The 23758-nt window shown below is 43.2% G+C and overlaps 1 protein-coding gene across 1 annotated transcript in view; it reads left to right on the top strand.

Moving 5' to 3' along the window:
• Window positions 1-23758, top strand: part of CXCL17 (C-X-C motif chemokine ligand 17) — a 39751-nt gene that overhangs the window by 4981 nt on the left and 11012 nt on the right. The window lies entirely within an intron of this gene.

Below are 23758 nucleotides of genomic sequence, written 5' to 3'. Positions count from 1 at the left end.
AGTGCCCATCAACAGATGATTGAATAAAGAAGATGTGGTGTATATATATACAATGGAATACTGCTCAACCATAAAACAGAACAAAATGGTCCCATTTGCAACAACATGGATGGACCTTGAGGGAATTATGTTAAGTGAAATAAGCCAGTTAGAGAAGGACAATCTCTGTATGAGTCCGCTCATGCAAGGAATTTAAAAATGTAGACAAAGAGAACAGATTAGTGGCTACCAGGGGAAAGATGGGGTGGGGGGTGGGCACAAAGGGTGAAGGGGGGGCACCTACAACACGACTGACAAACAATAATGTACAACTGAAATTTCACAAGATTGTAACCTATCAACTCAATAAAAATTTTTTAAAAAAAAGAACAAGGCATAATGACAACACAATAGTGCTATTAAAGTTATAAAAAGGGCTAGGGGATGGCCATGGCCATCACCACCTGCTCTCTAGAGTTGCTCTTCCAACCACCCTAGTTATGCTTGGGTGGAAAAATCTTTCCTGCTTAGTTCAGCCAAGACTGAATAATTTTTCAGTAGGGACCAAGAACAAGAAAAAATATATAAAAGAATTTTTTAAAAAGACAGCAATTTTCAACCAAGGATAACTGAAGCCTAACCAGAGAATCCTCACTGCACACCACGTGGCAGGTTTAAACTTGCTTGGACAACAGATCCAGGCTCCTCAGGACCCTAACCAGCTTGCCAAGGGTCTGGCCTGACCTTCTTTTCACTCCCTTTCACTAAACCCTGGGCAACACTGGATGGAAGCAAATCCTGACCACTAGGAGAGGAGAGCCCTTCTCTTCCTGCCCTCTAGGCTCCTCTCCTGACCTTTACCCTGACCTGAGCACAATCGGAAGCAGCCTCCTTTGCCCTACATAGAGAACACTCCAATTTCGAGACCATGGAATTTCTTCTGCTGCCTGAAACTCACCTTTTTTCCGTCTTTTTTTCTTTTTTTAAAAAAAAACACCTCTCTGGAATATACGCCTTGGCCTGGTCTTTGTCCAGGATTGTTCTATCCTTTAAGAGCAACATCTGGGCCAAGCTCCAACGGCACGTTCCATCTTCCCAAGGTCTTCCTCATGGCCACCCTTGCCAAAACAATAGAAAACAGGTTCTTTTCCCATTTCAAAACCCCTTACTCCAACTCATATAATGCCAATGGAATTAGAGATAATTCTAACAACTTTGGGGAGAACACTTTACAATATTTATTAAGCGCTCAAGTAACTCCTTTGACCAAATGATCTGTTTGCTTTCAAAAATATAGCCCAGGAAATAACTAGAAATGCAAAACAAACAGTGCAAAAATACGTTTATCATAGCAATATTTAAAAGAGGAAAAAATTGGAAATAATCCAGATGTTCAATAATAGGGAAATTATTGTTATGCATTATCCATTAATATAATGTTATACATTTTCTAAATGTTTGTTAAAATTTTAGTAATATGAAAACAGCTCATAACAAGTGAGAAAAATCAGTATACAAAGTTATAGATGTAGTATGATCTCAATAAGAAGAAAAATAGGCCAAAGAAAAAGTCTAAATATATCTATGTCTCCAGGAGGTGCCATTAGGGGAATGTTTTCCTCTACTTTACAAAATTTCTATAATAAGCTTATATTGCTTTTACAATCAGCAAAAATATTTTTTCTTAAATATATGTCCTCTTGTGGACCTCAAATTAGTGTAGTACCTGATGCATATTAGGCACTTAATAAGTGTGTGTAGAATTAATTAAGAGAAGAAGTGAGCCCCTATTTGTTGTCCGAGGAACATGAAGCATAGACAGTTAACTACACTGAGAATGAGGAAGCCTAGATCTGAGAGACCCTGAGAAATTATGGCCTCTCCTCATCCATAAAATGGAGGGAGCCCCTGCCTAACCTCCCTCAGGAGACTGGTGAGAAGCAAATGAGACAATGCCTGTGAAACTAGTTTGTAAACTGGAAATCTCTACACACGTAAAAATGTAAAGACGGACAATAAGGAACTCCTGTTATTTTTATTCTTCCCGGTTTACTGCAGAATAGGAATGATATACACCTGAAGCCCACCGAATAATCACTCCTTTCCTGGAACAGCTGACCAATTTCCCCACTTCTCCAGGTACCCCAAGAACGGGTGTCTCCTGGCGAGGAATCTTGCAGAACTCAAATTATTATAGATTTATAACATCAAAGTCCGTAAAACATACAGGAAAGATCTTCCCCACCCACACCTGGACTCTCTTACAAGTGGCAGAAAGAAGCTTCATGCTTGACATTGCACTGGCTTCCTAAATACTCCCTCTGCCTCCAGTTTCTCCCTTCCACCCAATTCTGCACTTTCTCATCAAAATAATCTCCTCTATCACAGAATCACAGACTCCTTAGCTACAGAAACTCCTTTATAATCACATGGTCCAAATTCCTTACTTTAAAGATGAGGGATCCAAGACCCAGAGAGGTTAAAAGAATAAGTGACTGAATCAAGGTCATAATATTAATGCCATTTCCCTCCTCAAAAATCTTCAGATAAACCCCAAAATCCTTAGGGTGGCATTCAAAGCCCTCACAACAGCCCCAACCTACCTATTGAACCTCATCTCCCTCTAGTCTGCCCCACAAACCCCTGGTTCCAGTCCAACAGTTTTCTTCTCCATCCCCTGAACTTATGCTGCTTGGCCTCATCTCAGACGCTTTTCTGAATGCCCCTCCAACTTCCTCTCCAACCGTTGCACATTCACAAGGGACACCTGTTCAGGAAGCCTTCTGTGACCAGCTTAGCCCACAGGGCAGCTCTCCGACCTCTGAACTCCCAAAGCTCTCACTGTCCGTTACACCTGCTGACCTGTGTTATAGAGCATGCGGTCCTGATGCTGTGATCTATGTTCACCTGTCTTACTGCTTCTCCCCCTACCCAGACTATAAGCTCCTTAAAGATTAGGGACTGTATTTTCTATTTCTCCACATCCCCCACTACACCCACCGTGGCTCACAACATTTACTGAGCACCTACAGCATGTAAGTTGCTGCTCTAGGGGCTTCATGTATGTTATTGCACTTGATCCTCACAATTTTCCCACAGATGAGAAAACTGAGGCTCAGAGAAGATGAATAAATAACCAAGGTCACACAACTAAACAGTGGCTGAGCCATCCTGGGAATCCAGGTCCCTCAGCCTCCAAAAGCCTTCAGCCATGAGCCACGCTCCCTCTAGCCCAGCCAGCGCCTGGCGTGGTGCAGGTGTGCTGGAACTGCTGACTGCTGACCGAGCCGTTCCCAGGGCCCGGTGGAGAGCCAAGGTACACATGACAGGAAAACAGAGCCAGCCTGATACTCCCTCCTCTGAAGCCCACATCTGGATTTCCCTGGGCCCCTGCAGGGTCTCCTTAGCTCCCTGGCTTTAACCCTGTGCCAATTTAGGCAGCAGCCCCACTCTGTTCCACAGGTAGCTTCCTTGGGAGCCCTGATCAAATGGTAAGACATCAGGAAATAAACAGGCAGATTCCTCTGAAGCAGAATCAGAAAAGTGATTCTTAAGCAACAAGCTCGCTGGGAGGGAGCCCCTCCCTATGGCCACCCAGTTTCAGCTCCTGTGTTTTCCTCTCAGGGCCTGTCAGGCAACTTTGGGATGGCAGGGACAAGACTTTGCCAACAAGCCCTGTCCTACAGAGTTAGATTGGAAGAAGCCCTGATACTGCGCAAAGCCCGATGTCAGCAGGAGGACCCATCTCTCTGCCTCATCCTGACCCAGGGCCACATCTTTCACATGCTCACATGGAAGCAGGCTTCTCAGCTCTGGTGGTAACAGCTACCATTTACTCAGTGCCTACTATACCCAGTGCTTCAAATGCTATTCTCAATTCATTCCTGTTAACATTCTGTGAACTACACAGTCTAGTGCAGTAGTTAAGGGCACAGGCTCTGGGGTTGGACTGTCCAAGTTCAGAATCCCAGCTCCACCACTTACAAATTACATTAACTTGGGCCTGCTAAATAACCTCTCTGTGCCTCAGTTTCCTCGTCTGAAAGATGAAAACTACACTAGTACTTATTTCCTAGAAATGTATGAGCATTAACTGAATTAATAAGTGTAAATGCTCAATACATGTTGCTATTATTACAACTATTATGTGGGCATCGTGTCCATTTTACAGATGAAGCAACTGAGTCTTAGGGAGCTTACGTCACTTGCCAAGGTCACACAGTTAAAAAAGGACAAAGCGAGGCCTTAAATCCAGGTCTGCTCTACCTGACTGCAAAGGCATGTGGACCTAACACATCCTGATGCTTGAAGCCTCTCTTCTCTCTGTCTCTGTCTCTCTCTATCTCTGTTTTTCTTTCTCGTTAAACTGTACTTAGGGAGCATCTAGGCTGGTAAAAGAGCTACAATAGGACCCAGGTTAGAATTAAATTCCCAGGGTCATCCTGGAGAAGTAGAAATGTGCAGGGCCCAGGGTCTACCCTAAGAATGGGAGTCTGGAAAAACTTCACTCACCCCATCCCCACTCATTTGACTCAAGTGACATCAGGCTAAAATGAATATCAAAGGCAGTACTGAAGGGAGAAAGAAGTCACAAAAGGGCATCACGAAGCCTTAGCAGAATGGGTTTTCAACAGAGAGGGGGAATCTCACCCCAGTTCACTTAGTGCCTCAGCGTGGTGGAGAGGATGCTGTATTGGGGAGGGGATACGAGCTGAGTATGGGAGCCTTAGAAAAAAGTTGCTCAGAGCATTGTTGTGCATCTGTCTCTCTGCCCCACCCTTAGCTACTGCCCAATCTCCTCTGAATGGAGTGAAGTAACCACAGTTCCCCAGAGACAATTCCACAAGGCCTCAAATTGCCCTGCCTGCTCCTGCTAATGTTCTTTTTTTTTTTAAAGATGGGCCCTGAGCTAACATCTGTTGCCAATCTCTTTTTTTTTTCTTCTCCCCAAAGACCCCCAGGACATAGTTGTATATCCTAGTTGTAGGTCCTTCTGGTTGTGCTATGTGGGACACCGCCTCAGTACAGCCTGATGAGTGGTGCTAGGTCTGTGCCCAGGATCTGAACCAGCAAAACCCTGGGCTGCCAAAGCTGAGCGCACAAACTTAACCACTTAGCCATGGGGCTGGCCCCAGTGCTAATGTCCTTAAAAGTAGCTAACAAATCCTGTTTCTAGTCCCTCAAGGAAATACACTCAATCTCCATCTCTGGGAGTGCTGGAGGGCATGCTCTCGTAGCCTGAGGAGCCAAGAGACGAGCTGAGGGACCACCAGAGCTGCCATCCTCACCACACTACCTACCACAGCATTCCTTAAGGAGCCCAGTTTCCTACTTCCCATGGTCACTGTGCACCTGAAAAGGAGAGTTAGAAAGTGCAAGGGCTGGACCCCGGCCCCACTCTCCTCCATCAGCCACTCCAGCATCTCACCTCACACATCTGGTTCTGAAAATCCCAAAGGCTACTAGTGAGACAGAGATGGATGCTGAGTGAATTAGGCCCAGAAAGTCTTGTTCAAGAAAAGACCAAATATTAGCTCCTGAGGATAATGATTGCTTTCATTTATCTTTGAAAATTCAGCACCTGGCACTTGGTAGGCAGGTGACAGTATCAGTGAAATTAAATCATTTTTAAAGGTCAGAATGTCTAAATATTGGATAGAAACAAGCCACAAATTTGACCTGTTTCCTGCTTGTCAATGTGTCTCTAATCTTCTCAGAACAGGACAATATCTCTGCCACAGAAGCTCTCAAATTCTCTGGGTCCTACTCACAAATCCAAGGGTGGTGATCGCCAAACAATCAACAACTAATTTCTGAGAACTGACCTCAGACTGTTTGGAAGGTCTAGTGTTTCATCCTCCACCTGCCCACACCTTCATACATTACACACCCAAAAATAAAACAAGGTGAATTTCAGACCAGATTAAGGAAATTTCTAACATCTTTTCAATAAGCGATCTGACAACACAAGTTACCAGTACATTGCACAAAAGCAGAAATACAAAGAGAGTAACTCCAGCCCCTGAATCACTTCCTCTCAGCATCAACAGCCATTGACCACACACTCTGACCCACATGCACACACCCAGACACAGGTAATACACTCACAAACATGCATAGCACCCACTCTAAAGTCTTAAGTGGCTGCAACATACAGGACATTAGGACACCGCACAGGTTCACATATGTGTTATGTCGGCCCCCAGACAATATTAAGAATATAACCCCACCCCCCCCTTCACCAATATGAATGCTGGGAGCATGCACATGTGTCTCTTTGTGCCCTGTGTGTTCTCTCAGGCTCTATGGGGAAAGAGGAAAACATGAAGCAGAGACCCCAAAGGCTATGAGAGTTTCCTGCTGTTTGTTTCAGGGACCCACAGGCAGGAAACAGCCAGGAAAGTTATCAAACAATCATAATCCACTCCAGAAACTGAATGTGATGCTCAGGGGTAGGTTGTGGAGGAGGGGGGAGAACAGGGAGGGAAGTCCCATCAAACCAAAACATGAGAAGTCTGTGAGATGGCAGGGAAACTACCAAGCAGGTCCCCCTTCCCCAGGGCCCAGGGGACCCCAGGCTCCAGAGACTCTCCTCACCATACCAACGCTGGGCATCTTCAGGCCACTGAAACACAGAGCTGTGCAAGAAGAGACACAAACGGAACTCACTACCTGCTCATTTGGGGGAAGGCAGGCACATGAGACAGAAATAAAGAAGAAGCATCCAGGGCTCTGCCACACCTGTCCCCGCCTCCCTGCTGCTAATCACAGAAGCAGAACTTGAGAGCAAGAAGGAACACGCACGATTAACTTACCCAAATCCAACAATTTTCAGATAAGAAAACTCAAGCGCAGAGTGGGCGAGTGACTTTCCTGAGGTAACGAAGGAAACTGGTAGCTTAGCTGACACAGAACCAGCTCTCCTCACTCCCAGCCCAGGGCCCTCCCCACACCTCTGGACCTCCCCAAGGCCACGGTGTGTGAACAGCCCAAAAAGTGAGCTGTATAAAACTCACTGTTGTGCTCACTCAAGGCAGAGAGTGTAAGTGGATCAGCCCTGCAAACCTGTCAGTGGATGAGAGAAAGATTCACATTTCCTCCTGTTTATCGGCATCACCTGGCTCCAAGCTCTTAGGGAGATTAACCCTCCATTTCAGAAAAGACGTGGACATGTGCAGACCACCACTGTGGGTGACAGGATTTCCACTTCACACCCCAGGCTGCAACTCCACTCTCCTCATCACACTCTCAGCATGAAGCAGCTAAACTTCATGGAAAGCTCCCCCTCCATGTGAGAGCCTGGCTGGGCTTGAGAGGAACCACAGAGCAACTGCTCCTCTCCCAGGGTGCGTCCCCCACTGAGCACCGAACCACACCATGTTCCCCTGCCCTCCCCTGTCTCTGTCCCTCCCAGGTGGTAAGCCACGCAGGGCACAGGCAGAGAAGTGAAACCCACCCCTGTTGGGGAGTGGGCGGGGTGAGGTTATAGAGGGGAGAGGAGCAAATGAAGGGAGAAAGGAAAATGTGAATAAAAGATACTCTCAAAATGCCTCCTCCAGCATTAATGTCAGCATGACTTCACCCACTCTCAGAATGGAATGCACCCCTCCAATAGCCCAGATGAAGAAAGCAGCATAGACTATATTGTCAACTTCACCAAGGAACAAGACCCAAACTGCAGGTGGGGACTAGCCAAGTTTCCAAGATTCCATTGCCTTCCAGAACCCAGACACCCAGCCCCAACTCAATAAGTCTCAAATATCAGTGTTTGAGAAATTCTGCTTTCAGCTGGTCTAAGGTGAGACCTATAGATCTCAATTTCCTCTTTCTTTCTCTCTTTCTCTCTTTCTCTTTCTCTTTCTTTCTCTCTCTTTCTTTCTCTCTCTCTCTCTCTCTTTCTTTCTCTCTCTCTCTCCCTCCCTTTCTTTCTTTCTTTCTTTCCTTCTTTCCTCCCTACCTCCTTCCTTCCTTCCTTTCTTTCTTTCTTGAGGAAGATTGGCCCTGAGCTAACATCTGTGCCAATCTTACTCTATTTTGTATGTGGGATGCCACCACAGCATGGCTTGATGAGCCATGTGTAGGTCCACACCCAGGATCCAAACCAGTGAACCCTGAGCCCCCGCAGCAGAGCACGTGAACTTAGCCACTATGCCACGGGGCCAGCCCCTAGACATCAATTTTTAACAAACATCCTAGGTAATTCTGATACAGATGATCTGAGGACCACTCTACAAGAAGTCCTACCACATCACTTCCCCACCTGACTGCTGAGAGATTAAGAGCACCTGCTATGAAGTCACCCAGACAGCCTGGCTTCAAATTCTGGCTCTAACACACGAGCTGCAAGGCCCCAGGCAAATGAGTACACCTTAGCCCCTCATCTGTAACATGGGGCTAATAAAAGTACCCACCGCATGTGTTGTTGTGAAGATCAAATGATGTAATCTAGTTATTTAAAGTGTTTAGCACACTGCCTGGCATGTAGCAAGTACACAGTATTTGTTGGCTATAACTTGTTCTATTAGTACACACTTAGTTGCACTAGTTGTCAGTTGTACGATAATTAGTAAGCACACCATGCTTTTTGGTTATTAGTATTTCACGTTGCAATGTCTACATATAAAACTCATTACTACCAGGAAACTGACAGGTCAAGTAACTTTTAAGCTACAAGGAGCCTGCCAAGGAGATTTCTAGCCTAGTAGCCTAGCTATTAGCTTAATCCTTCTAAGTTACCTCTTCCCCTTTGCCCTCCTAGTCTCACCCTTTCCCTTTCTTCCTTGTGGACACAGTGTTCTCAACAAAACTTTAAATTTACATGTGCTTTTATGTTTTATAATGAGTGTTAAAGTGTAGTATAGGATGTGTTTTGATTGCCTGCTTTTCTTTATTATCTTTTCCAATAGTCCTTCCTTTCCTTTAGGCAATTAATATGTGACCCCCAGGCCTAGAATATGTATCTGGGCTCAAACTCTGAAAAGTCACTGTGAGCAACAGAGAAAGTGTTAAAGAAGAGTAAGACTCAGCCCTGTGGCTTGTGATGAGACCAGGCCGAGCAGTATCCCACAGGCACAGACTCTGGGCTCGCCCCCTCTTCTCCATCTCACCCTCCACCACTCACTCATGCCAGCCCCAGCCTCCTTGTAGAGCTTTTCCCCAATGCCTATACAATATTTTTCCATCTGGAGAGTCCACAGGCATCATATCTAAACATTCAAAGCTGATTTAGCATCTTAGTCCCTAGCCAACCAATCCCTCATCCTTATCTCAGGGCTAATGACATCTGAGCCACCCAGGAGCCCAAACTAAACACAGCTCTGAATCATCTTTAAGCCTCCTCCTCACCACCCCCTCCTCTCTGGTCACTCACCAAGGCCCGCCAATTCTTCAAATGGTGCTCCTGGACCCTCCTCTCCATGCCCTCTGACCTCCCAGTTCCGATCTCAGACTCTCATGTGGACTCTACACAGCCACACTTCTCCCAACAAATCAGCTGCTAGAGTGCGTGTCCTGAAACATAGACCTGACCAGGTCACTTCCCACTTAAAGCCTCGGGCAGATACCCACTCACAAGAGTCCAGACTCCTTAGGTTGGTCGTCAAGATTTTCACAATTTGGCAAGACCCTACCCCTCCCACTACCAAAGAGAGCCCCCAAATAACACCAGGCCAAAAATCTCCACCCACTCCACTCTATCCTAAAGGCCAGCCAACAGGGTACATGATACCTGGCAGCTGGTCCCCTCTCATACAGACATTAGTCAAATTTATTGTATCTCATGGTGGATCCTTGGACCATGAAGGGATGATACAGATTTCCAGTGAGGAAGGGGAAAGACAATGCATAGCCAGGGCATTCAAGCTGTAGGGCTTGAGTTCATCTAGTCAAAACTCCCCATTGTGCAGGAGGCAAAGCCAAGGCCTAGAGAAACAAATCTACTCATTCCAGGTGAAAGCTTAGTCACCAGCACCAGGACCCAGGTGTCCTGGCCCACAATTCTGTTTCTTCTGCCAACAGGCCTGGAAGACTCTCCCAAGCATAACTGTCTGGGATTTCCACAACCTTCCCCTTTCCCTGGTCACAAATCAGGACCTCCTACCACACCCACAAGCCTGCAGATTCCAAGATGACCAGGAAGGAACAGAACAGGAAGTCTTGAACTTTGGCACAAGTTCAGGGTGAAACTCCTGGGGCCAAACACAAGGGCCTTTGACTGTAGAAAAAAATGGGCCCATTGTCTTGGCGGATGGAACCAAACCATAGCAGCTTTGTGCCCAGAGATCAGGACTTGGCCCTACCATATCAGGGTGGAAAGGGGGAAGGGAGAAAGGAAAACATACTTTAAGAAAATAGAGGCAATTACAACAGTTCTTATTTACCCCTGGCTATTGTATTTTGTTGCTATTGGTTTTTTCCCTCACATGGTGCTGTGTGTGGCCTCTGAGTCCCCAGGATTTAGAAGGGCCAGGAAAAGGCCTGGCTTCCTAGAAGGCAGAGGAATCAAGATGAGATTTAGATGGCTCCATTATGAGACTATTAGTAGAGAAAGGAGCCACTCTATTCTTTCCCTAGTTGGTGGTGAGAAAAAAACAAAAAACAAAAAAACTAAGAGCCACACATCCACCCCTTGACAAAGGAAAAAATCCTCCTGCAAAATACAGGGGCCTATTTGAGGACCAGGGCCCTGCCCACCTCAGTACTGCAAGAAATGAGAGGAGGGAAAAAGCAGAAAAGGCTGAGCCTTAAACAACGAATATATTATGAGCACATTCTCCTCAGTCACCAAGTCCAAAGCTACTTGATATGTTTCTGAGCTGCCAGAATGTCTTGGTTCCCCCCATAAAAGGTCTCTGACCATATTCCTTGACGCCTAGAGATGCATTCCTTTGGGTTTGATCCACTGAAGTGATGGACCTCTTAGATTGAAGGACAAAGCCTCATGCCTCCCCTCAAGACAAAGTCTATCATTTCTCCCTTCCTGCCCTTGCACAAGCTGTTCCTCTACCTGTAACACTCTTCCTTCGCCTGCCCTTGCCCTTAGCAAACTCAAATGGCACTCTCTCCCAGAGCTCTTGAAGGGGCTCCCAAAGGCAAGTGAATGGTTCCTTCACTGCACTCCCACAGTACATTGAATATATCTCTGTTTATAACATCACAAAGTAATATTTAATTTTTCATTTTTGAAAATTAAGATAAAATATGAAAAAGGAAATATCACATATATTCCATTTTCCACCTATAATCTAGACCTATCGTTGTTTCACATTCGGCATATTTCTTCCAGTCTCTTTTCTGGGGTAGCAGACTGTAACCTCCTGGAATGAAAAAAACTACATACTTTTTTTTCTCCCAGTTTTTACAGTTCTGGAGGTCAGATGTCCAAAATTGGCCTCACTGGGCTAAAATCAAGGTGTCAGCCAGATGGTATGACTTCTGGAGGTCCAAGGAGCAAATTGCTTTCTTACCTGATCCGGTTTCTAGAGGCCACCCGCACTCCTTAGTTCACAGCTCCCTTCCATCTTCAAAGCCAGTGAGGGCTGGCGGAGTCTTTCTTATGCAGCATCATTCTGACCCTGACTCTCCTGCCTCCCTCTTTCACTTATAAGGGCCCTTGTGATTACATTGGGCTCCCTGGGATCATCCGGGATACTCTTACCATCTCAAGATCCTTAACATCATCCCATCTGCAAAGTCCCTGCTGCCATATCAAGTAACATTCACAGGTTCCAGGGATCAGGATGTGGATGTTCTGGGAAGGCCATTATTCTGCCTGCCACAACTACCTTTTCTAAACTGTACCCACAACAAAAATTTGCTTTGCCTTCCTCCTCTTTCACTTTTCTTCTGATACAGAGACAAGAGCACAAGCTCTGAGGTGAAACACCCTAGCTCTGTCATTAAGTGCCTGGATGTCCCTGGACCAGTCCCTTCACCTCCCTCAGCCTCTTTTTTCTCATCTGTAACATAGATTAACTCTTAACTGCCTTAGGAAATGACAGTAAAAGAGTAAGTTAAGATACATAAGGCAGTAAACACAGTGCCTGGTATGTGATGAGCCCTCAGTAAACACTCCTTTCAATCCTTTCCCTTTGCCATCCCATTTTCTCTCACTCTTGCCAATTTTCTCCTTTATCTACTCTGTCTTCAGTGACTTCGTCTGAACTCAGTCTAACCATTTAGCAAAGAAGGTCATGCTACCCATGTCTTGTGATTCTGCTTCATTGCTTCTTGGAATGGAGTCTGATATCTACTGAAGGAGGCACACTATATTTATATGGAGAGCGCTGTTTTTTTTTTTTTAAAAAAGTCCTTTTATATTCACTTAAAACTTACATGTACTTCCTCATAACTTAGATATGGCAGTCCCAATTCTGCCCTGTTAATTTATACATTCATTTCTTTATTTCATCCTTCTTCAGTCTTTCTCTTCACACTTTATATATAAGGATACTACAAAGACAAAAACTATGCCCAGGCCACAACAGGGAATTCCTTTAGCAAGATGAATGCTATTTGCAAGACATCCCCTGAAGCCTGTTTCTAGGCTTGGCTTTCAGCAAAACCATTTAACTCTAGAACACATTCTCAGACCCCCAGGAACAATAACTGTGGCAGAAGCCACACACCCTCTGAGTATTTCTGCCTTGGATTAAAACATTTTCCAGAATATTGTGCATACGTTACTGCTACCCAATCCTTCCACTCTCAGAAATTAAGCTTCCCATATCATTTTCATCTCCAGCCAGGCTGTCAGGACACCAGCTAGAAAATGCCTCCCTACCCTGGATGATCAGGGTGGCACCTTTGCCTAATCCCAGAATTATAATAGCTCCCACTTACTCAGCACTCACTATGTACCAGGCAATATCCTAAGGGCTTTATATGTAGCTGCATTCTTCCCCCAAAAATCCTATGAGTGATATCATCCCCGTTTTTATAGATTAAAAAACTGAGTCAGAGAAGTTAAGTAATTTACCCAACATCGCACAACTCAATAATTTTACCTTATCTCCCACCCAAATAAATGTTAATAATTTAATCTGGGCAGAGGACACCCTAAGATTTCTGAGGTCTCCTGAACAAAATCCACCTTCCAGAATGATGTTCACTGTATTGTCAACTATTTGCACAGCCATTCTCTGGCCATAAAAGGGGTGCACTAGGGAAAGAAAGCATAATGAGAAGGAAGCAGTAGGAGGGAGATTCCCTGCAATGGTCACAAAGAGGATGAGATTCCAAACACAGACACAGTCATAAGACACACCCAGACTTTGTGGCCTTTGAACAGAGGCAGCCCCACCTGTCTCTTTTCATGACTGTTGGTGTCTGATTTCCTTCTCAGCCTGCCCCTCTTGGCCTTGTCTTCTCAAACCAACTAGAGGCCTGGGCCTGGGGCCAAACCAGAGCACCCTGCACTGAGCTGTGTGGGTGGAGGAAGCAGAGAAGGGAGTGAAGTGTTCAGCTCACTGGGGACCTGACTCACCTAGTACATATCACTTGGGCAGGGAATGGATTAGAAAAGGGCTGCTCTGCAGGACTCATGGTTTAAGGAGTCACTCCCCCCCAATGCTGTCTAAGAGGAAAGGGGTGGATGTGGGAGGCATTACAGCTTTCTCCCATTTCGATATTCATTGTCCCTCCCTCTCCCTCCATTGTGTTACATTATTTACTGAGTTGGGTTCCAGGAAAAAAACATCTCAGTTGAATTCCTTAAAGCCTCAAGCACCCAATTCAGTTCAAGATGCCTGTCACAAAGAAGGGCACTACATACGATAAAATGAACAATCCAAGAAGAGGATATAACACTTGTAAAAATCTATGCACCCAACATAGAAGCACCTAAATATATAAAGCAATTACTAACAGACAGAAAAGGAGAAATAGACAGTAACACCATAATAGTAGGGGACTTTAACATGCCACTTACACCAATGGATAGATCATCCAAACAGAAGATCAATAAGGAAACATTGGCCTTAAACAACATATTAGAACAGATGGACTTAGTAGATATATACAGAACATTCCATCTGAAAACTGCAGAATACGCATTCTTTTCAAATGCACATGGAAAATTATCCAGGATAGATCACACAGTAGGCCACAAAATAAGTTTCAATAAATTTGAGAAGACTGAAATAATACCAAGCATCTTTTCTGACTACTAAGTTATGAAACTAGAAATCAACTACAGAAGAAAATCAGAAAAGCCACAAATATGTGGAGATTAAATAAAATCCTGCTGAATAATGACTGAGTCAATGAAGAAATCAAAGGAGAAATCAAAAAGTACCCTGAGACAAATGAAAATGAAAATACGACATGCCAAAATTTATGGGATACAGCAAAAACACTTATAAGAGGGAAGTTTATAGCAATACAGGCCTACCTCAACAAACAAGAAAAATCTCAAATAAATAAACTGACAGTGTACCTAAAGGAACTGGAAAAAGAAGAACAAAGCTCAAAATCAGTAGAAGGAAGGAAAACATAAAAATCAGAGCAGAAATAAATGAAATAGAGACTAAAAAAAAAAAAAAAAAAAAAAAAACCAGAAAAAAAATCAATGAAACCAAGAGCTGGTTCTTTGAAAAGATAAACAAAATTGGCAAACCTTTAGCTAGACTCACCAAGAGAAAAAGAGAGAAAGCTCAAATAAATAAAATCAGAAATGAAAAAGGAGAAATTACAAAAGACACCTCAGAAATACACAAGATTATACTAGAATATTACAAAAAGCTATATGCCACAAATTGTATAACCTAGATTAAATGGATAAATTCTTAGAATCATACAAGCTTCCAAAACTGAATCAAGAAGAAATAGACAATTTGAATAGGCCAATCACCATTAAGAAGATCAAAACTAATCAAACTAAAATAAAAGTCCAGGACCAGACGGCTTCCCTGGTGAATTCTACCAAACAGTCAAAGAAGACAATACCTATCCTTCTCAAACTCTTCCAAAAAATTGAAGAAGAGGGGAAGCTTCCTAACTCATTCTACAAAGCCAACATTATCCTGATACCAAAACCAGACAAGGACATCACAAAAAAAGAAAATTACAGGCCAATATCACTGATGAACACTGATGCAAAAGTCCTCAACAAAACACTAGCAAAATGAATACAACAATACATTAAAAAGATCATAGGGACCAGCCTGGTGGCATAGGAACTAAATTTGTGCACTCCACTCCAGCAGCCCAGGATTTGCAGTTTTAGATCCCAGGCACAGATGTTGCACCACTCATCAAGCCATGCTGTGGCAGCATCCCACATAAAACAGAGGAAGATTGGCACAGATGTTACCTCAGCAACAATCTTCTTCAAGCAAAAAGAAGAAGATTGGCAACAGATGTTAGCTCATGGCCAATCTTCCTCACAAAAACAAATAAACAAAAAGATCATACACCATGATCAAGTGGGATTTATTCCAGGGATGCAGGGATGGTTCAACACCTGCAAATCAATCAACATGATACACCACATTAACAAAATGAAGAATAAAAATCACATAATTATCCCAGTAGACACAGAGAAAGCATTTGACAAGATACAGCATCCATTTATGATAAAAACCCTAAACAAAATGTGTGGAGAAGGAAAGTACCTCAACATAATAAAGGCTATATATGACAAACCCACAGCTAATACCATTCTATATGGAGAAAAACTGAAAGCATCCCTCTAAGAACAGAAACCAGACAAGGAGGCCCACTGTCCCCACTCTTAGTTGCCATAGTACTGGAAGTCCTAGACAGGGCAATCAGGCAAGAAAAAGAAATAAAAGGGATCCAAACTGGAAAGGAAAAAGTGAATCTCTCACTATGTGCAGATGACATGGTTTTATATATAGAAAACCCTAAAGAATCTACCAAAAAACTTTTAGAAATATAAATCAATATGGTAAATTGCAGGATACAAAATCAACATACAAAAATCAGTTGCATTTCTATACAATAACAACGAAGTAGCCGAAAGAGAAATTAAGAATACAATCCCATTTACATTTGCAACAAATAGAATAAAATACCCAAGAATAAACTTAATCAAAGAGGTGAAAGATCTGTACACTGCAAACTATAAAACATTGTTGAAATAAACTGAAGAACACATAAAGAAATGGAAAGATATTCTGTGCTCTTGGATTAGAAGAATTAACATAGTTAAAATGTCTATACTTCCTAAAGCAATCTATAGATCCAGTGCAATCCCTATCAAAGTTCTAACAACATTTCTCACAGAAATAGAACAAAGAACCCTAAAATTTATATGGAAAACAAAAGACCCCAAATAGCCAAAGGAACCCTGAGACAAAAGAACAAAGCTGAAGGGATCAGACTCCCTCATTTCAAAATATACTACAAAGCTTTAATAATCAAAACAGCATGGTACTGGCACAAAAACAGACACACAGACCAATGGAACAGAATCAAGAGCCCAGAAATAAACCCACACATATATGGACAGCTAATTTTCAATAAGGGAGCCAAGAACCTACAATGGAGAAAAGAAAGTCTCTTCAAGAAATGGTGTTGGGAAAACTGAACAGCCACATGCAAAGGAATGAAAGTAGACCATTATCTTACATCATGCACAAAAATTAACCCCAAATGGATTAAAGACTTGAATGTAAGACCTGAAACCATGAAACTTCTAGAAAAAAATATAGGCAGTACACTCCTAGGTCTTAGCACATTTTCAAGTATTATGTCTGATTGGGCAAGGAAAACAATAGAAAAAATAAACAAATGGGATTACATCAAACCTAAAACTTCTGCACAGCAAAGGAAACCATCAACAAAATGAAAAGAAAACTTAACAACTGGGAGAAGATATTTGCAAACCATATATCTGACAAGGGGTTAATATCCAAAATATGTAAAGAACTCAGACATCTCAACAACAAAAAAACTAACAACCCAATTAAAAAACGGGCAAAAGATTTGAACAGACATTTCTCCAAAGAAGAGATACAGATGGCCAACAGGCACATGAAAGGATGTTCAACATCATTAACTATCAGGGAAACGCAAATCAAAACTACAATGAGATATCACCTCACTCACATCAGAATGGCTAGAATTAACAAGAGAGAAAACAACAAGTGTTGTAGAGGATGTGGAGAGAAGGGAACTCTCATAACACTGCCAGTGGGAGTGTAAACTGGTGCAGCCACTACAGAAAACAGTATGGAGATTCAAAAATAAATTAAGAATAGAACTACCATATGATCTAGCTATTCCACTGCTGGGTATTTATCCAAAAAACATGAAAACACGAATGCGTAAAGATACATGCACCCCTATGTTCATCACAGTATTATTCACAATAGCCAAGACTTGGAGGCACCCTAGGTGCCCATCAAGGGACGAATGGATAAAGAAGATGTGGTATGTATACACAATGGAATACTACTCAGCCATAAGAAACAGTGAAATCCAGCCATTTGTGACAACATGGATGGACCTTGAGGGTATTATGCTAAGTGAGATAAGTCAGAGGCAGAAAGTCTAATACCATACGATCTCACTCATAAGTAAAAGACAAAAACAACGAACAATCACATAGAGACAGAGACTAGATTGGTGGTTTCCAGAGGGGAAGAGGCGGGAGGGAGGAAGGCAAAAGGGGTGATTAGGCACATGTGTATGGTGATGGATTATAATTAGTCTTTGGGTGGTGAACATGATGTAATCTATACAGAAATCAAAATATAATGATATACACTTGAAATTTATATAATGTTATAAACCAATGTCACCTCAATAAAAAGAATAAAATTTTAAAAATGAGTGTCATCTTGATCAGACACAAATATCTTTTAAAGGCTCTGCAGGAAATTTTAACAAGAGTCTTTGCACCACCCAGAATCCCTCTGGGGACCAGAGAGCTACAAACAGGAGGATAGAACCTACTGTGTGCTGGGGACTTTTAATGTTTGCACCTCATCTAATGCTCACAGTGACCCTTTTAAGTAGGTACTATCATCCCTATTTTGCAAATGAGAAACCAAAACTCCAAAAAGTCAAATAACTTGTCCCTTATCCAAGAACTGGGAAAAGAGGGAACCAGGATTCAGACTGATGTATTTCTGAATCTAAAGATCATGTTTTCATTCCACACCATCCTATCTACCAGAATTTAAAGAACAGAAAGATGATTGCTTCTAACAGAAATGCTCATAAAAGGCTTCAATGAAGAGACAGGATCTAAAATGGACCTTAGAAAGAAGAATAATTCAGGAGGCTGAGCAAGACGGCAAAGGTATTATAGAAAGAAGGAAAAGAATTGGAATGAATTCAGACATGAGAAAGTAAAATGCAGGTTCAGGTCTTACTACACAGATCAAGGGAGCAGACTGGGGCCACGCTACAGGGTCTTTGAATGGCAGCCTAAGGAAATGGAACTTCATCCTGCAGATGATAGCAGTCACTGGAACGCTTTGAGAAGGTCAGGAACGGGATGAAATAGCATTTTCCAGAAGATTAGTCTGACAGTATTAGGCAAGATGACTTAGGGAAGTGGTTCTCAACTCTGGCAACTCATTAATTAGCTGGAAGCTTTTTTCATTGCTTTTTTTTTTTTTAATTTTACACTTTAACACAATTTCAGACATTCAAAAATGTTTGAAAAATCGTCAAAGTTCCCATATACCTTTCACTCAACTTCCCCAAATATTAATGCCATGTATAACCTCAGCACAATTATCAAAATCAATAAATTATCATTGATAGAATGCAATGAATTAATATACAGATTTTATTCAAATTCCATCAACCTTCCCACTAATGTCCTTTGTCTAAACTAGGACCCAATCTAGGATTACACAACACATTTAGTTGTTTTGTCTCCTCAGTCACTTTAATCAGAGCCAGTCCCTCAGAATTTATTTTACCTACGTGACCTTAATATTTTTTAAGATTAGTGGCCAGTTATTTTGTAGAATGACCCTCAGTTTGGGCTTATCTAATATTTCCTCGTGATTATACTTAAGTTATACACTTTTGGCAAGAATATCACAGAAGGGATGCTGTGCCTTCTCAGTCCATCATATCAGGCCCATGATATCGATATCTCTCCTTACTGGTGATGTTCACTTTGAACACTTGGCTAAGGTTTCTCCACTGTAAAATGACTATTTTACATGGAAGCTTTTTTAAACTACCAATGCCTTGGCCACACCATAGCCCAATCAAATCAAACTCTCTGCAAATAAGGCACAGGCATTGGTAGGTTTTAAATACGCTGAAGGTGATTCTAACCAGCAACCCGGGTTGGAAACCACTAGCTTAAATAACGAAGATTAGAGTCCTGGAAATCAGTGAGGATGTCATTCCTTGGGCCTCTCTTTTTAAAAGAATAGTCAGTTCCAGGAATAGATAAATATATCCAGACTTTAGCATGGACCCATGGTAGGGGAAAGGAAAGGCCAAAAATCCCCTGATTGAGAAAGTGATGGGTGAGTTGACCGCTGTCCAATAAGAAGAGAAGGCAGGACTCTCAGTGAAGTGTCCAGCCTTCCTGGTCTATTTTCTCTTCAGACCTCAGAGAAACTTTTGCCGCAGTGAAAGCACACACTATATAATTTTCTTGTCATAAGCCTGACATGAGCTCCTAATTGCCACTGAGGCAGGGAATTATGGACCACGTGATATAAAAATGCCACCACACAGGCAAACATAAACACTTTTGAGTATAGTTGAATGACTAATTCACAGAATCTAGGTCAGAGATGCATGAACTGCCTTAAACAACCTTGCCCTCCCCACTTGGTCTTTTGTCATTAATCCCTTCCTGAAGTAAAAGAGTAAGGACCCTGTTGAAAACTTCATGAAATAGGAAGGTATACACATCTCCTGTTACCAGGCTGTTGAAGCAATGATACTGGGCAAGACTTCCTTAGTGTTATTATCTTGGGGTTACCACAGAGATTTCATCAGCCCCTCCCTTGGAGGAGCCAACTGATAACATGCAAAGAGAAACACCAATTTAACCAAAAACCAGAGGCAGGAAAGACCCTGATGAGAACTTGCCCTAAAGTATCCACAAACTACCAGGACCTGGTGCTGCTGGTGCAGGAGGAGCTGCTGCTAGTCAATATCTGACAAAAGAGAAGGCAGCTTGAACACCCACGGAGTACTTACAAAGAAGTAACTCAATTATCCCTCAATTATTACACAGCCAATTATCCCTCAAGCCTCTCTATGGGGTCTCACTGAGAGGGATGGCACATAATTAAATGCTAACACATGGGTGAAATAATTTACAGAAGGGTGGGATCAACTGGGTCAGGAATGGCTGGGAAAGCTTTCGGGAAATAGGCAGGATGCAGGTTAGGCCTTTGAATGGTTGAATCTTAGGGAAACAGAGACAAGGAGAAACACAAGCACAGGGAACCAAGTGTCACGCACCACTGTAGATGCTAGTTTTGAAGGGGATTTCAGGGATGAGAGTGGGTTTGCATATGTTATTTTGTTTATTCCTCTCAACTACCGTATGGGGTTATTTCAGAGAAGGGTCCTTCGAAAGGTGAAGTAACTTGCCTAGGTCAGTGGCGGATCTGAGATTAGAAAGTAACTATGTCTAACCTCAAAGCCCACACCAGTACCAGTACCACTGAGAGAGGACTGAACACAGCATGTTTAGGCAACAGGAAGGGGTAGGGATGCCACAGCAGAAGACAGGGTTAAGATACAGGGCAGTTGGGTAAGCTTGCTAACGTGGGACCTTGTGTTGTACAGCCATGAAAAACAGACAGAGATATTTGAACTTGATCTTGTGGTTACAGAAGAGCCACTGGAGGTTTTGAATAAGGGAGTAAACAAAAAGTGACACCTTTGAACAAAGACCAAAGGGGATGGGGGAAAATGGGAGTTCTGGGTTCCTAAGCTACAGAGATGCCACTAACAACAGTAAAGGGGGCCACATAATATAGTGGAGCAAGAACTGGACTAAGAGTCAGAAGGTAGGGTTTAAACGTAAAAAGTTACATGATAAAGTCATGGCTATGTCAGGCAAGTCACATTCTCTCTCTGGACTTCATTTTCTCTTCATCCATAAATCAAGTGAAGCAAGAATCTCTAAATGACCTCTAAACCTTTGCTACTCAAAGTGTGGTCCACCAATCAGCAGCAAGGAATCGTCCAAAAGCTTATGAGAAATGCAGAATCTCAGGCCCCACCAGAGGAATCAGATCTGTATTTAAACAAGATCCTCAGGTGATCCGTAAGCAGATTAAAGTTCGAGACACTTCTCCAAATTGTTCAGACTCACCTTAACTCTGTCACTTCACAGGAAAAAACAAAACAAAACACAGAACGTTTTCATTTTCACTTCATCTGTGCCCTTTTCCTAATCCTAACCTCCCCTCTCAGACTTGCCCACATCCAGATAGAGAGGTTTAGGAACACCTGGTCCCCGCCCTCACTGAGCTCTAGGTTGTGGGGGAATTCAATGCAAAGCCACCCCATTACAATTCAGTGAGGAACAACATGATAGAAGTAAATACAGACTATTTTGGCCCATCTCACCAACCCTGTGAAAATCTTCCACTTTTGGTTTTCTGTACACAATTTTCCTCATGTCAAGCTTAAAGTGAAAAAAAAGAGAGAGAGAATGCAAATGTCCAGATGGTCCTTTTGCAGTCATGGTTGGATTGGACATTTCCTTCTGGCTAATCCAAGGTGTTGGAGGCTCCCATTTCATTCTGCATGTCCTCTCTCTATTAGCGCTCACCACATGTGCACATGCAACAGCCAGGCAGCTGCACACTAACAGAAATTCTAGCAAGTCAGGAAACTTGACTTTTAGTCCTGTGGCTTTGAGGCTAACTGACTGTGTGATGTTGAACAAATCATGTAACTTCCTACACTTTCATCTCCACTTCTGTAAAATGAGCAGTTGGACTAGATTTCCATGGGTCTATGTGTATAGTGAGAGCTCCTCAGAAGCAGCATCACCCCTTGCTCCTCTCAGGAGCCACCACTTGGCAAATACCAGGCACACCTTAGATGCCCAAATGTTCACTGAATGCATGTATGAATAAATGATTATTAGAGCAATATAAATCATGGAATCGATCAACAAATATTTCTGAATGTCTGCTAAGTACACTGTAGAGTGGGGAAATAAAATAACTGGCCGAATAATATTTTCTCCCCTCTTTCCCCTTACCTCCTTCCTGGATGGAGAGTCCTTGTAATTCAGAGAGACTGTGCTGGCACAAATAATGTTCTGGAAATGGGCTCTAAGTATTTGTCAATATTAACAAGAGAAAAGTCTGTTTGTCTTGGAGCTGTATTATATCAATGGACCTGAGAGACCCAAAGTCCCCACCCATGATACACAGAACCCGACACCCCACCCCAAGCCCATGGAGGGGAAAACCAGACAAAGGAAACAGACTGGGAGCAGGGACCTGGGGAGAGCAGAGGAGTAAACAGACTGCAGCACCTGGAGAAAGTCTGAGGAGGAGCTCCCTGGTCCTGAGCAGCCCCGGAGGGGACTGATGGCAACTCAAATGGGACAAGTAAAGCACCTCCATCAGGTTCCATGTGTATGCGTGATCATTTACCAGTAAAATCTTCTTTCTGTTAAAGGAATGCACTTCCTCATGCTTTCTAACACATCAGGCCTAGTTAAAGTGTTACAAAAACATCATTCCATTCAACAAACATTTAGAGTACTCCCCAAGTGCCAGGCCCTATGTAAGTTCAGGAACACAAAAAGAACAAAAGCCAGCCCCTGCCATCAAAGATCCCCCCAACTAGCTCCATGCTCCTTCTCTGCATGGCCCTCTCATCTGCCCTCCACCAACCCAAACCTACCCCACCAGCAAGTCCCAGCCCAAGTTGCACTGACCCAGAGACCCTTGAGCTACTCTGACTCCATGGTGAACTCCTGTCACTTCTGAAATTTGGTTCCACTTATATCTCAAGATTTTATGAAAAGTATGTCATCTCCCCTGTTACTCTTGAGCCTCCTAAGGACAGAGTACATTGTTAGATTTTCCAGAAAGAAGCCACATTATTGATTGGTATCAGATCAAGCTCAGACCAAGCCCAAGCCTTCAACTCGAGGACAATCTCCACTGTTGAACACAGTGCCTGGCCCCCTGCATGCTTTACAAACTTTGTGGTAGCAAAGTCTACAATCACCTCCCAACCTGACAACAGGCAGGGATAACGTGAAAATTGAGAGGGTAAGAAGGATCAAACAAAAATCAAAAAGGGCATGATTCATGCCTTGCCTCTTCCCCCCTCTTAGGTGAAACAAAGTCACACCACCTGTTCTCACTCCTGCCTGCAGGCTGCTGGGGAGGACCTCCTTGTTACCCATGCCCTCGGTCCCCACAAATATCACCCAGCACTCAAGCCCACCTCTCCTCTTCCTTTGAGCTTGTTTCCTAAAGTCTCTGGACTAGGAGTCAGGTTTAGGAAGTGCTGATGTTCTGTGACCTTAATGGGCACTCCAAGTCGTATTACCTCCTTCTTTTACCTTGGGCTGTTTCCAAACAGGGTCTGGAGCCAAGAGCCCAGCAGGCTGGGCAAACACCATAAAAGGCTCCTTCCCTCATGTGGCTCCTACTTGTTGGACCTGAAGCACTGGAGATCTTCCACCAACCCAGTTCCCTGTCCTATAGGCTGGAGCAACTAAGCCACAGCCACCTTCCTGATGAACAAGGAGGCCTTGTGCGACCCACTGCTCCAGGGGCAGTGTTTTGGGCAAGAGAGAACAGCCTCTCCTCCTTGATCCTCTCTGATTCCCACCTCATGT

This window comes from Equus caballus, chromosome 10 (genome assembly GCF_041296265.1).
Source record: "Equus caballus isolate H_3958 breed thoroughbred chromosome 10, TB-T2T, whole genome shotgun sequence".
Lineage (NCBI taxonomy): Eukaryota > Metazoa > Chordata > Mammalia > Perissodactyla > Equidae > Equus > Equus caballus.
Note: the sequence above shows the minus strand (reverse complement) of the source record. Positions and strands in the feature narration are given on the sequence as shown.